Genomic DNA, 14,166 nt, shown 5'->3' with positions numbered 1-14,166 from the left:
CACTTCCACACTGCTGTTCATCAACAAAGGAAGTCAGGACTGGAACGCACACAGGGTAGGAACCTGGAGGCAGGAGCTGATGCAGAGGCCATGGAGGGATGTTTTCTAGATTGCTTCCCTTGGGTGCTTGGCTTGCTTTCTTATAGAACCCAGGACTACCGGCCTAGGGATGGCACCACCCACAATGGGCCCTCCCACCCTTGATCACTAATTGAGAAAATACCTTACAGCTGATCTCATGGGAGTATTTCTTCCAGGGAGGCTTCTTTCTCTGTGATAACTCCAGGCTGTGTCAGGTTGACATATGAAACAAGCCAGTACAAAAAGGTTGAGCTGTGAATTTTCCTTTTTGTAAGGTCAACTGTTGGGGTTGTAGACCTTACAAAATTAAGAAAGAACTCATACGTGTGTCTGTATGTATGCATCCATCCAGGAAGATTTTTATGACATATTAATACTCTAATTTGGGGGGCAAATTCACCTATTGAAGTCACATGAACCTGGCGTACTTTGTGGGTATGTTTCTTTACACTGCAGTCTTGGCCTTTCAGATTGAACTCAACTGTATAGGCTTTGTATTTCTTTGGTCACATTAGGTAAGTTGTGTTCTCAGGATATGGTGAAGTCGGGGCTATTTTTCCTTGCACGGGGTACATGTCCTTCTTTTGTTTTTGGTGTCTGTAGAAACTGTGGTGGCTGACTCCTGCTCCTGGTGCTTTGCTGTGGTCTCTCTTTCTTAGCCATCTTGTTAGACATTTATCAAGTCTGGCTAGCTCTTCAAACAGACAGTTTTCTGTCTTGTTTTGTTTTCTAATTTTCTAATATGTGTTTAGATTTCTACTCAGTTCTTTATTATTTTCTTCTTTAGTGTTCTTTGGATTTAAATTGCTGTTTTTTGATAGTTTTAAATAGAGTTAGCCCCAGTTCACAATCCACCTGCCTCAGCCTCCCGCCTTCTGGGATTAGAGCTGTGCACCACTATACTCAGCCCATTTGCGATTTTCTGTCTATGGAGATTGATGCATACTGTTCACCTTCCAACCTGATAGTTTTTCCTCTAAGTGTGCTTTAGCCATGCCCCCAAGCTTAGAACAGTCATCATCCTGTAGTTGGAAATATTTTAGTTTCTTTTGCCCTCTTTCCTAGACCTAGATTGGAGGGGTCTGTTGTTTTGTGCTTTTGAGATGAGTGTAACTCGGGCTGGTGTGAAACTCAGGATCCTCCTGCCTCAGCTTCCCAGTGGGAGACCCAACAAGCTCTGAGTCTTAGTTATTGCTGCGATTAAACACTATGAGCGAGGCAATGTAATATATAAGTAGGAAGCATTCATTGGGCTTATAGCTTCAGAGATTTGGAGTCCATGTTGGTGGAACAAAAGCAGAGTGGCAGGAACAGCTGAGAGCTCACACCATGATTCAAAAATAGGCGGAAAGAACAAACACCTGGAACACTGATAGTCTTTGAAATGTCACACCTCCAACAAGGCCACACTTTCTAATACCCCACCCCCAGCAGTTTCATCAACTGGAAGCCAGGTATTCAAACATGAGCTATAGGGCTCCTCTCATCCAAACCAGCACACCCCACCCACTTAGGTTGTTCAGAAACAAATTATTGAGCTGGGACATTGCTAGATGGTAGTACACTTGCCTAGCACGTGCTAGGCCCTAGGTTCAATTCCCGGTCTCACAAAATGTAAAGAACTGTGGTTGCTTGGTTACATGGGGTGCACTGTAATCCCAGCAGTCAGGTACCTGTGGCAGAATGATTGCCATGAGTTAGAGACCAGCCTAACAAACTTACCAAAACGTTATTTCAAGAACCAAGTGGTTTACTATTTGATCTCCAGCCATGTTGCTGTTATTCTTTTTGTTTTGTTTGTTGTTTTTTGGTTTTGTTTTTAGCTTCATTTCACTGTGGATAGAGAACTCTATGGCAGCATTCCAGTCTTCACAGCTATAAAGACTCACTGTGCAGGCCTGGTATTTGGGCTACTTCTAACACGTCGTGTGCATAAAGCAGTATGTGATTGGTTATGTTGAGTGGAGTATTCGGATGTTGTTGGTTCACATCTTTTTGGTTTTTTTTTTAATCTACATCTTGTCTTAGTGGTCAAGAATGATGTGTTGAACATCTCCAAGTTTAACTGAAATTTTCTGCTTCTCTCTGTGGTTTTTGTTGTTTCTTTCCTTAGGTATTAGCAGTCTAATTATTTAGGGCACTGCATACCCATCCCCCACATCCACACTCCCCCCCCCCCCCCCCCCCCCCCCCCCGTGCCTGAGAGCAAACCCGGGCTTGGTGTATGCTAGCAAGTGCTCTCATTCCTCCTCCTAAGAACTGGGGTTCTGGGGTTCCATGCACGCTCTACACCCTTAGGGCTCCATGTCTGCCTTTTGATGGATGCTCTCATCCTCCTGGAAGTGTTAGTCTTCAAAATGAGAAGTGCCGCACATGTCCATCCCTGAGACAGACTCGTCCCATAAACCCCTCAGAAACTGAAATTACTGTAAGTAGAAATTCACTTGGCAGGGCTGGCCCACAGAGCTTCTTCATTTGTTCACCCCATGAGCTCAGGTAGACCAGAAGCTATTGCTTCTCTGCCATGTCAAGTGTTATAAGAGTCCCCGCATTAGCCAGGGGAACATGCTAAGTTCAAACTAGGCTTCCTGCTGAATTTGTATTGATCTCACTCTGTTAAGTCAAAGAGTCCTAAGTGGGCCCATTGTAAGATAGAGAGTGTTATATATCCTTAAAGCCCACTAACCTGAAGCCTCACTTGCCCTATAAAAGAACAGCTATTGAGGTTCCTATGTGTGTGGTGGTGAAGGGGAATTTACTGTCTGTATAATCTATTTTGGGGGATTCTTCTCCAGCTTCCCACCACCTACTGTCTATATAGTCTATTTTGGGGATTTTTTTTTTCTCCAGGTCCCATGTATGAGACATCACAATACCTTCACATAATCTTTCCATACCCTCCCATGGACCTCACCTAAGCCCCTCCACAGCCCTTCCAGTCTCCTCGGTCTCACCCAGCCTAGCTGTGACAATTTTCCCTCTGCCTGAAATACCCTTGTTAGTAATTGTTTTTTTAAACCCCAGATTTGCTGACACATAGTTATCTGGGCTTTGTTTGTGAGGCATGCATTTCCCTTCCTGTAGGATGGAGCTGTGTTTCCAGTTCAGTTTAGGCTCCGGTTACGCATCCTTCCCTCCTCTAGCTTTAGGTCCCTACCTGGGTTCTCTGAGTCAGGTGTGCCAAACATATTTCAACCTATCTTCAGTATCTGGGGTGGGGTTGGGGGTTACTGGGATGAGACCGTATCATGGTGGAGGGACATGTGTCTGGCTTTTCATCTTGAAGAGCATCATTTCCTGAGAATGGAAGCTTCCTGTGGACATCACTGTGCCTTTGCAGGCACTTGCCCTTTTCCTCTAGCTCCTGTTCAGAATGCTTGTGTCCTTCCTCGTCAGCCTTGGGAACGAGTGAGGGAAAACTAACCTCAGAGGTGACTCTGGTGGGGGGGGAGGGGTGGTACTGGCAGGATGGAGCAAATGTGTGGTGCATTCAAGGATGGGAGTTTTGGGAGTCTTGGGGCAGGAGGCTATGGACTGAAGGTTTGTGGACCGCCTCGTTCATATTCAGAAGCTGTACTTCATTGCTGTGGTACTTAGAGACAAGGCCTTTGGAGGTGATTCGGGTCATGCTGGTGGCTCTGCAAGGAGGTTGGTGTCCCTACGAAAAGAGACCCCGAGAGGCTGCTCTCATTGAACGCCCCACTATGAAGGACATAAGAGTGCAGTCATCTGCAAGCCAGAGAGAGGCCTCACCTGAACTCAACCCAGCTCCAGATAGCCTCTTGAGCTATCTAAGGAAGAGTGTCTGTTGTGGAAGAAAGTGCCAGCCCATGGCCTTTGGTGCCCACATGGTAGAGACAGATCTCCACGTCTATCTCTTGTCTAGGTACCTGAACTACAGTTTTTGTCTCCAGTCAGACATCCGAGAACTGAGCCCCAGCCCCTGTTTTCCATATAGGTCCCCATAGTCCCTTTCCTCCAGTGTGGCTTTGGTTTCCCCAGCTTTCCTCACTCACCCTTGGTTGGAGGCTTAGACTGGAAGAAGCCACGTGGTTCCTCTCCAGGGTTCACATTCACGGGGTGCCTCCCATTCAGCTCTTGCTAGTTTGCTCCTCTGTGCCCTGTGTTCTGTCCGTTGCTGACTTCATCAAGTCCCACAGATTCTGGCTCCTGAACCCCAGCCTTGACCCTCAGATCTAAGGATTTAATCCAGCCCGACGACCATGGGGGCGGTGGGCAGTGATCCACTTGCTGTGTCCACATTTCCTCCATCGACAGGAGCTGCACTCAGCACGAGCTCATGGCAACTGGACTACGTGGAAGTCGATGTTTTTCCATTAAAACAACAACAACAACAACTAACTAACTACTGGTCAACCTCCCAGCTGGCCCTCTCAGTTTCTATCACAGTGCACAGTGCACTCAAGTCTCTGTATCAACTAATGCAATAGTTTTCATGTGCTGAACTTTTTCCAGATCTCTGGGGGTCATTGTTCTTAATGTTTACTGGTCAGGAAAGGACCCTGGGGCTCCTGGAGTTCCTGGGTCTCTTGGGACCCAGAGACAGACCCTCTAAGTTTATACATCCCCGGAACCTGTGTGGCCACTGTTACATAGCAAGCTGACAGGTCCCTAAAGCTCCCCACACAGTTTCCCATTCTGAGACCCAATCCCTCCTCTGGCTGTCTGCCTTCTGTTCCTGTTCCTTGAGAGAGGCTCAGGCATGGGCAGAGACTTTCTGTGAGGTTTGGCCAGGCACCTTCAGAAACCCTGTCAAGATGTGACTATCCAGCAGAGGGCCCCCAAGATCCAGCCAACCAGAGCTTCGCTGTCCACGTGGACAGTTTTCCCTCCGGAAGGAGCTGCTCCTGTCTCACACCAGTGTGATTCTTTCTCTTTCCTTCCCTCGGTACCACGGAGCAGCTGTTCTATCTGGGAGTTATTTCACCGCTCCCCCAGATGGCAGCACAGCTTCCCACCGGACCTCACAGAGCCTGTCTGCAATGTCTGGCTGCTGGGGAGGGCATCTGGTATCTCCCTGCCCTCGTGAGACCCAGGAACCTCAGTGCCTGGTTACTGTCAGAAGGTCACCAGGGTCCATATGTGCTCGCCAGGCACCCAAGAAACAAGCTGCAAGTCCCTTATCCTTTTCCCTGTGAGACAAAGTATCTCACAGATTTTCATCTGGGGCAAGGCTGTTTAACCCTGGAGTGAGGGTACTAATGCAGTTTTGGTGTCATGGTGGATAGATACAGCATTGTAGCTGGCCACAAGCAGTAGCCACAAGATGACCCAGACTCACCCTGCCTCCTTTTGGTCCCACTCAGTGCGTGAGCATCCGGGGTGACCCACCACATCTAATTAGCCAGCCTAAACAGCTCTCTGTGTGTCTCTGTGTGTCTGTGTGTCTCTGTCTCCTCTGTCTGTCTCTCTCTCTCTCTGTCTCTCTCTGTCTCTCTCTCTGTCTCTCTGTCTCTCTCTCTCTCTCTCTCTCTCTCTCTCTCTCTCTCTCTCTCTCATCATGGCTAGACCTGTGCTGGCCACTGACATCACTAGAATACATTTCTGTTGCTCAGTGTACATATTAAGTGAGCAATCTCAAGACTGGAGTGGGTGGGACCACCAGGACCTATGCCCATGGAATAGACAGTAAGCATACACTCCCAGGAAGGGCCCTGTTCCTATGTTCTTTCCAAAAAGGAAGTTGAGGCTAGAAGTTAGACTCTAATAGGAACCGACCAGCCCTGGTTCAGTTTGTTTCTTAGCCTTTTAAATGTTTTCCTTAGCACATATCAATTGTGCATAGTAATTTTCTTCCTCACAGCACGTCCAAACTGTGTATATAGTGTATCCCATGCATAACCGCCCCCCCCCCCCCCCGTTCTGTTACCCTCTCTTCGTCTGTTTTGGTTTTCTATGCAGGCCCTGCTGGCCTTGGACTGGTGGCAGTCCTCCTGTCTCAGCCAATGAAGTGTCAGGGTTATGGGTGTGAGCCACCATGCCTGGCTTCACACCTTATCTTCCTCCTCACACCAGTCCCTGGGTCCCCTTACTGTCTGCATGACCTGGGTTAGTCCCCATTGAGGCTCAGGCATCATGCCAGGGACACTGTCTCATGGCGAGTTTTCCCACCACAGCCCCGTGCATATCTGTATTTCCCATCTTCCTCTGAGCAGCAGCAGTTTGTGAGTTTCTCACCCACCTCTGAGGCACCAAGGATGCTCCCTGCAGACTAGGGGACTGGGGCAGCTCCTCGTGCAGGCTACACCATTTGGCTGTCTCTTTGCCGCTTGTTTTTCTACATCCTCGGGTGTGTTGTGGTTGCAGAGGGACACGCCCTGGGCACCGGACAACGGAGCAGTTGAAAGGGTGGAAAACCCGAGTGGGAGCCTTGCCTGCTCCCCTTGCTCACAAACAAGCCCGTCTCCCACGCAACCATAACTTCCCACGGTTGCAGTTCCCGGACCTCCACCCAGGCCTGTTTCTGTGATTTCAGTGTTATTCTTCATTTACCTCTGAAAGCACGACATGTGTAAGCCTTACTTTCAGCTGGGAAATGGATCAGTGGTGAGAAGCAGGAAGTTTGAGATAGGATGGGAAAGTCCCTGAGGCCCTAAGATGGCACCGCCCTCCCCTCCCCCCTTCCCACCTTTGAAAGGCCATTTCCCCCGCCCCCACCCCCGCCTCCTGGGATGGTGCATGTGTTACAGTCTTGAGGCTGAATGAAACACCCCGTGTGGCCATGGAAGAGCTGGGGCACAATCGTGTGTGTGTGTGTGTGTGTGTGTGTGTGTGCGCGCGCGCTTGCATGTGTATAATGGAGAAAAACAGGATCCTAGCAAAATCGTGATCTTGGGTCTTAAAAGTGCCAGTGTCCATTCTAACCTGGGGGACCCTTCCGCCCCCCCTCCCCCCAGGACATTTGTTCCCGTGCTCCATGGACCCTCTCTGGTTCTCAGGAACCTAGCTGACTTGTTGCCTTTGCTAGCCACTGGCCTGGGGATGCCAAGGGTACTGTGCTCCCCGGGAGACTCAATTGCTAGCACATGGGCCACCCTTTGGCACATTACCTCGTACATCATACATCCCACGAATCAAGAACCTTCCAGCTTTATTCTGATCTGCTGCTGGAGTTGAGCCCACCTGCTCATCCCCGAGCAAGCCTAGAAGAGGCGGGTTTGTGCACAGTCAGTTGATCGGAGCTTTTTTAAAAAAAAATGTGGGTTTTTTCCCCCCACCTTGTCAGTGCTTAAGATGCTAGGTTACCATGGAAACAGTGCTCATTAAGATTCCTGTGACCAGCCTAATTATAGAATTCAAAGACAAGCATAGCTCCTGGAGGTTGTCAGAGTTAAGGCTGCAAGAAAAGACGGGGAGCCCACACACTTTCCAGGACTTGCTGCTCACACCATGTGCCAGCCAGTAGCACCCAGGGGATGGAGGCTGCGTCCCCAGTGGGCATATGACACTAACAGCTCTCACCCAGAGCTCAGGCTTCTTCCCCAGCCAAAAGCTCCGCTTTGACACCTGTGTTCACGACAGACATGCTAGACCATCATGGATAGCTCCTATACTGTGTATGGAGCATCCCACAGCCCCAGCAGGCTCTGTCCCCACCCTCCAGCCCTTCCTTATAGCCTGTGCTTACCCATCCGCTGGAAGGTGGAGTAGATTGAGATGCCAGGTAGTAGGTACCCAGCATCCTTCCCTCTGTCTTCAGGAAGCTAGACTCACTCACACCCTTCTGGGACCATAATGGTGACCACCACTTAGGTCAAGAGTAGAGTTTCCATTTTCCAGGCAAAACCAAATTTTGAAAGTGTGACTGGCTTGCGTATGACAGAGGTATCTGTATTCCCCCCAGGCCTCCAGGATCCCTGCCCACAGGCCTAGAAAACCAGAGGTGGCTCTGCATGGCTTTGTCCGGGGCCAAACTGCTTGTAGGGAACCTTATGGTGAATCTGTACAGTTTGAAAGTTTAGGTTTTTGCAGCTGCAGCCTTTGTTGGGAACTCAGGTTTCTAAAAGCCAAGGTTGTCACAACTCTTGCCCATGCCCCCACTCCAAGAAACCATAGGGAGTTACCACTGGGGGATGCTCCTTAAGTCCCTGGTCAGAATCTCCAGCACCAACAAGGCTTTTTAAGAGGAAAAGCTTAGTCCCAGCCTCAAGGAGATGGGAGACCATGTACTATGTGGGAGGCATGGATGGGGTTCTATGAGAGAAGAGGACACTGGAGAGATTAAGGAAATCTGAACTGTAGGTGTTTTACTGTCTGTACAAAGCTTCCTTTTTTGCTTCACTGGTTGTGACAAAAGTTACATGCTAATCCAGGTGAGGGTGGAGGCGGCCAGCCAGAAAGTCTAAGGAAACACCGTGCTCTCTGTAGGTTTCAGAAAATACCTCATCGGAGGAAGTTAAGAGGGCCTGACTAGCACCAGGCCGGAGAGGCTAGATGCAGACCCTACTCTTGGTTTGCATGGATGAGAGGCCAGCAAATGTCTCCACCACTGTCCTACCGCATCAAGGGACACCATGACCACAACAGTGCTTAAAAAGGAATGTGTGTGCTTGGGGCTTGCTTACAGTTTCAGAGGTTTTAGTTATCACCGTGGCAGGAGGAAGCATGGTGGCAGAGGCAGGCAGACATAGGGCTGAAGGAGGAGCTGAGAATTCTATATCTGGACACAACAGACAGCAGGAAGAAAGAGATGCTGGGATTGGCTTGGACTTTGAAACCCCAAAACCCACCTCCAGTGACATACTTCCTCTTGGCCATACCTACCACAATAAGGCCACACCCCTAAACTTTTCAAATAGTTCCACTCTCTGGTGACTAAGCTTTCAAATATATGAGCCTGTGGGCTCCCTGTCCAAACCTCCATGGTCAATATCTATCCCACTGCCTTTCTGGCCCCTTAAAGTATACCAAGGCCTGGACAGATGACCTCCGCAGTTAAGAGTACTTACTGATCTCACAGAGGACCTGGTTCAGCTCCTAGCCACCCACATGTTGGCTCACAACTGTCATAACTCCAGCTCCAGGGAAATCTGACTCATTCTGGCATCAATGGAAATCAAACATGTGCATAGTCTGCATACATATGTATGCATATATATATGTGTGTGTATAAATACATATATGTATATATATGTGCATGTGAAACACATATACATAAAATAAATTTTTTAAACATTTTTTTAAAGATTCATTTGTTTCATTTATGAGTACACTATAGTTGTCTTCAGACATCCCAGAAGAGGGTATCAGATCCCATTACAGATAGTTGGGAGCCACCATGTGGCTGCTGGGAATTGAACTCAGGACCTCTGAAAGAATGGTCAGTGTTCTTATCTGCTGAGCCATCTCTCCAGCACCCCAAATAATTTTTTTTTTAAGTTAAAGAATGGTAATAAATTTCCAAGTGTTCAATTTTGACATGAAGAATCACCTGCTGTTTCTGCGGTCCCTTCTTGCTCATCTGGTCAGTGCCCTCATAGCAGTGACACAAGAGTGGATCAGACACCCTGGGACTCCCTTGATTGACCTGGGATACCCACAGCCACAAGTGTGAATTACTTTCCTGTGGAACACTGAAGTGTGTAGTTCTCCCAGAGAGCTCTGTGTAAGTTAGGACGCTCCAGAGACTCTCCAGTGAACAGAACTGGCCCACAGGAATATGGAGGCTAGGAATTCCAAAGTCGTTAGGGTAGGCTTCAGGTCAAGCACAAAGCCCACATCCACCAAAGGATGTTCTTCAGTCTTTTCATTGAGTTCATTGACTAAATGAGGCCCGCCCATGTTAAGAATAGCTACATTTAATGGTTTAACCTCATCCCTAGAAATATCCAGAACATTAGATCTAGCAGACTTGACATGTGAGCTCTAGAGGTCTACCTCTTGTTGGGTTGGAATTCATATGCAATTCTCTCTAAAGCACACTCCAATAAAGATACACTTCATTCTTGCTGAGGAGGGCAGGGCAAGGTACACATCCACATGCATTGGGCCCATTTCCTCAGAAGGTAGTTCTGGCTTCTCACTGGATTGCACACCGCTTTAATGCCCTGTTTCTCCCTTCTCTCCTCCCACAACTTCAGCTTTTCCTCTTGAGGCAGAGGGGCCAACACTGTAAGTGTCTGTGGCTTGCCCCAGAAACTACCCACCATGACAGAATCCTGAGCAATCTGAAGGAGACTGGCCTCCACAGTAGCCATTCGTGGCAAGTCCTGATCCATTTTGCACTGCTACCCAGAATGCCTGAGATGGGTAGGAAGCAGGTTTTTATTTCAAAACAGAAAGCGGTGTCAGCCTCTAGTGAGGGCTTGGTGCTATGTTACAGTGTAAAGTGCCACTTGCTATTTTGTATCTTTCCCTTTTGTGAAGCCACTAACGCCCTAGTGTAGAGAACTCCACTTACAACTAACTTCATCTGACCCTAATCACTTCTCAAAACACCATCAGCCTGGGGCTTTGGTGATTGAGATTCTAACACTTGAGTTTTGGGGGACAAACCCATAGCAGAAGTTAAACAAGAAGAGATGGAAGGACAGAGAGATGACTTGGCAGTTAAGAGTCCTCACTGCTCTGCAGAGCACCAGGTTTGGTTCCCAGCACCTACGTGGCAGCTAACCACCATCTGTAACTCCAGTTCTGGGGATCCAGTGCTTTCTTCTAGTTTCTGGGGGCCCCTGTGTGTATTATGTCCACTCAGGCACACATACATGTACTTCAAATAGAAAAAAAATGAAACCGGGTCAGCAAGATGACTCAGCAGGTAAAGGTGCTTGCCGCCAAACCTGTTGACTTGATTTTGATGGCCAGATTACACTCGGTGAAAGAAGAGAGCCAGCTCCTTCAAGTTGTCCTCTGACTCACAAATGTGCTGTGTCATGCATGCACATTCATGTACTAAATAAATAAATCTTAAAAAATAAGTAAGGGGGATGTGGGCCAGTGGGTTGGCTAAGAAAATAACAGTGTTTGCTGCCAAGCCTGATAGCTTTAGTTCAATTCCCAGAACCCACATGGTGGAGGTGGAGAACCAGCTCCTGCGGGTTGCCCTCTGACCTTCACACATGTGTCTGCTACATGTATACAAGCACACAAACAGTAAATAAATAAATAACTTTAAAAGCATTTTTTTAAAAAAATAATTGTTTTGTTTGATTGGGGTTTTTTAATTAATTTATTTATTTTATATATATCCGTACACTATAGCTGTACAGATGGCTGGGAGCCTTCATGTGGTTGCTGGGAATTGAACTCAGGACCTCTGTTTGCTCTGGCCCAAAGATTTATTTATTGTTATATGTAAGTACACTGTAGCTGTCATCAGACACACCAGAAGAGGGTGTCAGATCTCATTATGGAGGGTTGTGAGCCACCATGTAGTTGCTGGGATTTGAACTCAGGAACTCTGGAAGAGTAGTCAGTACTCTTAACCACTGAGCCATCTCTCTGGCCCTTGATTTTTTTTTTTTTATTTATTTTTTATTTTTTTTAGAGCGTCTCCCTTTGTAGGCCAGGATAGCCTTGACTTTCCATTCTCTTACCTCAGCACTGTGACTGCTGGAATTATAAGTGTGCACCCTCTCGTGCCTGGCTTGACGCACTCTCAGATGCTCGGGGAGCCACCATGGGAGCTCTGCGGGCTGGGATGGAGGAACGATGGGAAGTTTGCAGGAGCCACTGTTCCTCTCCGCAGACCTGCTTTTGTGCCAGCCTAGGCCTTCCCAGGAGCATGAGCGATGGCGATCCTGGGGTGATGGTGGTCTTGGCATCCTCCTTCCTGGATCACGTGGCAGATTGTGTGAGATTAAGTTGGCTGATCCCTCAAATATCCAGAGAATCTCCATGTCCTCTCCTTATTGCTTCTATGTATATGGTGTGTGTGTGTGTGTGTGTACATTCGCATATGTGTATGTGGGAGTATACACACCTACATGTGTCGAGGCTCCATGCTTTCTAGCTCACTCACTATGGTTTAAAATGAATGTGTATAACATTATATATATAAATGTATATATGTGTGTGTGTGTATATATATATGTATATGTGTGTGTATACACACACACATACACACACATATATACATGACATGATATACATGAATTGTTACTTGCAGCTAGCCAGTTTGCTCCAGTGTCTACCACGTCTGCCAGGAATTTACATGGTGGGTTCCAGGGATCCAAACTCGAACATTCATACTTCTGTGGCAGATGCTTTCCCCACTGAGCTGTACCCCCACCCAGTGTCCATTCTTTTGTTGGTTGTGGGCGTCCTTTAGCACCAGCTACGGGGATTGGTCCTGTGAGCATGTAGCTTGTCTGCTCAGCCCTGCACTTATCAGTGTTCAGATCTGCAAACCTCCTGCTCTTAGCATCTCCGGAGCCTCCCCACATTCCCTTCTGTAAGATCTTCATTGTTCTGCTACTCATGTTCACCATTTTCCTCCCTGAAAGACCAAATATCTGCATGGCAGAAGACGAGGGTCTTAGTCTGTTCTGTCTGCCACAATGAGATGCCCCAGTCTAGCATATAAACCCTAACAGTTTGCTTTCCCATGATGTAAGTCTAGAGGAGCAGGGTCAGCAGCCAGCATGTGGTAGTCCAGAGTTCAGACAGTACATTTTTGAGTGTCCTTATGTTCTAGAGCTCTGCTATCCTCTTGAGGAAGCCCTCACTGGGGCCCCACCGTATACCCACTTTTCTCCTCAATCACCTTCTCAGCCCTGTGTCCAAATACAGCCCCACTAAGAATCAGGGCTTCAGCATGTGTGCTTGGGGCATAGAGCCATCCCTCAACAGCAGAGAAGGCTAGGCTTTCTTGAAATAGCTGACAAAGCACCGGGGCATTCCTGGTCATTTGTCACTTCTGTGCTCCAAACCCTGGAGCTAATTACAGAGTCCTACTTCCTGTCCCACTGCTAACTGTATCCTGTTGAGGTCTTCCTCATCAATCTTGGCGTCTGCTAGAGGTACCTTAGATTCCTTTCACTTCCCCGTAGTCTAGGGAGGCATTAAACCCCCTCTTCATTTTTTCAGTGCTGTGATTGAGATTCAAGGCTTTAATGGAAATACAAGGGAAAAGGACCCACCCACAAGTCCTGGTTTTGTCTTCATGTTGTCCCCCAAGTTTACATCTTTGTACCTCGTCACCCACTTTTCATACTCTTCCTTCTGATAGGAAATGCCATACAGGACAGTAAGGGCAGTGGCCGTTTGGAGCAAGGACGTGGCTCTTTTGGCTAGGTTTCCCTGATGCGAGTAGACCAGGGTAGCAGCCATGCATGACCTGTCACTGTGGGCTCACTGGGGGCTCATCAGAACTGTGGGGCACACAGACTCTGGTTTTGCCCCATCCCTACTAGAGTGTACCTTCCAAGGGCCTGATGCCCCATGTGACTGAGGTGGGAGGGGTCAAAGGCTGACACTGCCTCTATCCTGGTCTCATTTGAGGCTGGAACCCTGCAGGGGTCACCAGACAGTGCCTGGTTTCTCTCAAGTGTCACTGAAGCTGCACTCTGGGAGCATCAGCGCATGAGCAGAACCTGTGAGGGAGCTGCCCCTGGGTGTGGTAGGTGATCCACACGGCTGTGGGGCCTTCATTCTTCCTGAGCTCCCAGAGGAACCTCGGCTTCCAGCTCCTCACTGAATCTCCCCTTTAAATGGAGAGAAGCGTGTTTTCCAGTTGCCGTGACCTGATTTCGGCAGTTTCCAGCCAGAGCTGGTCATTTGCTTGTTTTAAAAACATTCCGTTACACTTTCCACTTAGGAATATTCTCTACACTCTCGCTAGGCTCCTGAAAGTCGCTCTTGCTGCAGGATTTTATAAAAGCACAAAGCTTCCCATTGTACCTTGTGTTTCTGGAGGTTTTGTCTCTGTATGCCGGCCTCACGGCATTTGGGTGTTGTCGAACGGAAAGCATCGGGCTATGGTTCTGGTTGGAACTTCGGTGGTGTTTTTAAAAAAAGAGCTGTTCCAGCGTGGATGGCGCATGTCACAAAGTGATGCTTGGGATAACTGTGGACTCAGAGCAAATATTCAAGAGAGGTGGACCTTCTTCCTCTGCCCCAAGGTCT

At 48.1% G+C, this 14,166-nt stretch overlaps 2 protein-coding genes across 2 annotated transcripts in view; one reads left to right on the top strand and one right to left on the bottom strand.

Moving 5' to 3' along the window:
• Gnb1 (G protein subunit beta 1) overlaps positions 1 to 462 on the bottom strand; it is a 268,388-nt gene extending 267,926 nt beyond the window's left edge. The window contains exon 1 of the mRNA XM_052178357.1: positions 459 to 462. The gene's annotated coding sequence lies outside the window, so the exon portion shown is untranslated. The remainder of the gene's footprint in view (positions 1 to 458) is intronic.
• Prkcz (protein kinase C zeta) overlaps positions 1 to 14,166 on the top strand; it is a 109,153-nt gene that overhangs the window by 56,900 nt on the left and 38,087 nt on the right. The gene's annotated exons all lie outside the window — the stretch shown is intronic.

Source organism: Apodemus sylvaticus, chromosome 3, assembly GCF_947179515.1.
Source record: "Apodemus sylvaticus chromosome 3, mApoSyl1.1, whole genome shotgun sequence".
Taxonomy (NCBI): domain Eukaryota; kingdom Metazoa; phylum Chordata; class Mammalia; order Rodentia; family Muridae; genus Apodemus; species Apodemus sylvaticus.
The sequence above is the reverse complement of the archived record's forward strand: the minus strand, read 5'-3'. Positions and strand labels throughout refer to the sequence as shown.